Source organism: Myotis davidii, unplaced genomic scaffold, assembly GCF_000327345.1.
Source record: "Myotis davidii unplaced genomic scaffold, ASM32734v1 scaffold88, whole genome shotgun sequence".
Taxonomy (NCBI): domain Eukaryota; kingdom Metazoa; phylum Chordata; class Mammalia; order Chiroptera; family Vespertilionidae; genus Myotis; species Myotis davidii.
In genome coordinates, this window is record NW_006300377.1 from 1559528 (window position 1) to 1562211 (window position 2684).

A 2684-nucleotide genomic window follows, 5' to 3' on the forward strand; every position below is an offset into this window, starting at 1 on the left:
GAGTCAGAGAAGGACAGGTACAGCCACGGACACCCAGGCGCCTGGCAGGTGCCCCCACCTGGTAAAGGTGCAGTCAGGGCGCGCGGAGTGGCTCAGGCACAGAGTTAGCTCCGCGCACCACGGGACATAGGTTCATGGTGATCAGACAGGAGCGCTCAACAGGTACGCGGGGAGGAGCGGGCGCACGGAGGTGGGGGACACGCTCCCAGGGCCAGGCTCGCGTTTTCGGAAACAGGGACCACACCAGGAGAGAAAGGCCGGCGCAACCAGCAGATCCACGGCGACGAGGGGCGAAGCAGGCAGCGGAAGTGCACCGACCCATCACCTGTGAATGTTCACAGCATGCTGCCTCACACGAAGCTCCGCACTGAGGCCACCCGGCCTCGGTAGGAGGCTTCTAGGGTCCCAGATCAGCCAGCCTTGATCCCACAGGGAGCACAGCACTTTATAGTGTCTGCCTCTGGGCTTAGCTGAGGGAGACAAGGTTATCATGCCCCTTTACCCTAGAGAAATTCCGAAAAGGCTCCACCGTCCTGGCTGGAGAGACGGAACCAGGAGCTGGAGCTCCCATTCCAGGGCAGCAGATGCCATCTTTGCCACTTTTGAAACCACATGTGACCTAGGGCAGAGGGGAGACTCTTCTGGTGGAGTAAGGGCTGGCACCTGCCCGTGTGTGTGTGTGTGTGTGTGTGTGTGTGTGTGTGTGTGTGTACACAGAACCCACAAGCTAGAGGATCAGCCCATGGCAGTGCCACCTCTCCCAGCTCACTTTGCAGATGGGGAAACTGAGTCCTAGGGAGCCAAGTACTCAATACTGAGTTTCCTGTGTGAGCCAATACTTCTTATATTTTCTCGGCCTTATCGTAGGTGTGTGTCCTGTAAGCTTACATGTTATTAGTGTTGTAACCAAAAAACGTTTCTTGTAAAAGACACCATATACCCTATACCTGTGCAACTTAATGGGCAGTAATAATAAAATAGCCACATACCTGTCACCTAACTTAGAAAACAGACCTGTGCCAGCACCTCTGAGGCCGCTGTGTGCCTCCATTACAGCCTTGCACCCTCGTCTTGAACAGCCACTTTCCTGAATTTTGTTCTAATTGTGCTAATAATTTCTTTGATTTTTAAAGTTTTAGCGTCTTTGTATGCATCCCTAAATAATATATTGTTTAGTTTTGCTTTTTTTTAACTTTGTGCAAGTGGAATCATTCTACATGATCATGTGACTTTCTTTTTCATGAAGCTTTAACATTTTTTTTTACTTACTGATTTTAGAGAGAGAGAGAGAGAGAGAGAGAGAGATATTTCTCGTTCCACTTATTTATGTACTCATTGGTTGAATCTTGTATGTGCCCTGATTAGGGATCCAACCTGATGTATCTGGACGACCCTCTAACCAACTGACCTACCTGGCCAGAGCAGCATTGTTTTTTATATTTATTATTGAATAATATTCCATGGTGGAATATACCACTGATTATTTATCCATTAATTTGTTATTAGTTGCTGTTTATAGGATTTTTTTTTTTTTTTACCCTTACAAAGAGCATGCCTATTTTAATGCAGTTGTAGGGTTGAGGGAACGGACTCTCAGAGACTCAGAAAGGCGAAATCACTGGCCAGGTCCTGGAGCTGGCAGAGCTGAAAATCCCACAGCTCTCTCCACGGCCTCCCTCTCCACATTGTTCCTGGAGGCCACAGACCACCCCAGGGAGGGAGCATGCATTCCTAGTTCTGTCCTGAAGCGGTTCCCCTCCTCTGGGCCCCCCAGGGATACTGCAGCCTCATCACATGCTCACAGCCACTCCCACTGAGCACTGTGTAGGCTGCACCCCTCAGTTCCTTTTGGAGCTGAGAAAAGCTTAGCGATGCCAGGCATTTAGTCATTGTAGTAACTAGCTTTAAGATAGGAATAATAGTAAGTAACGAGTTCAGGTTAATCATCATAATGATAAGTCAAGAATGCCACGGCGATAATGCCTCACATTTATAAAGCACTTACCAGGCGGCGGGCACGGTGCCAGCACCTTGCAGACACTTCCGTGCCTTTGCATCTGCTCCTTCCCCAGCCCAGGAGTGTTCCCCTTCCCCTCTCCCCACTGCTGCCTGGCCAATTCCATTCATCTTGTTGATGATGTCACCTCCTCTGGGAGGCCTGCCCGGACTCCTTAGATGCTGAGTTGCTTCCTCCTCTGTTCCTACGTGCTGGATTATGATTGCCTGCTTGGGATCTCCTCTGGGGCCAGGACTGGGCTGGAACTCCACCCAGGCTCCCAGGCTCCATGCTGCCCAGCACTGTGCCAGAGGGAGCAGCGGGACTGGGCGATGAGTCACGCAGCTCTGTGCCCTCCCAGAGTGAGTGAAGTCTAGCTCTCTTCCGGCTCATAAAGGCTGCGCTTCCCTGAGAAGCCCACTCTCTTCTGCAGAACCTAGGGCTGCTCCGGGGGACCCTCTTCCACGGAACCCCTGCTCCACTTCCAGCTGGATTTTGCAAACCTTGGCCCCAATGCCCAGGAGCCCTCTGGGACCTCATGGTGCCCTGCCACACCCCCTTCTGCCTCTTGCGTGCATGACGCAGTGGCTGGGCCTGCCAACTTCCTTCCTGGAACTTTCCTGCTTTCCAGACACCTGCCTGCACCTGGGCAGCCTGGGTGAGGTCTGCAGAGCTCCAGGACTGGCCA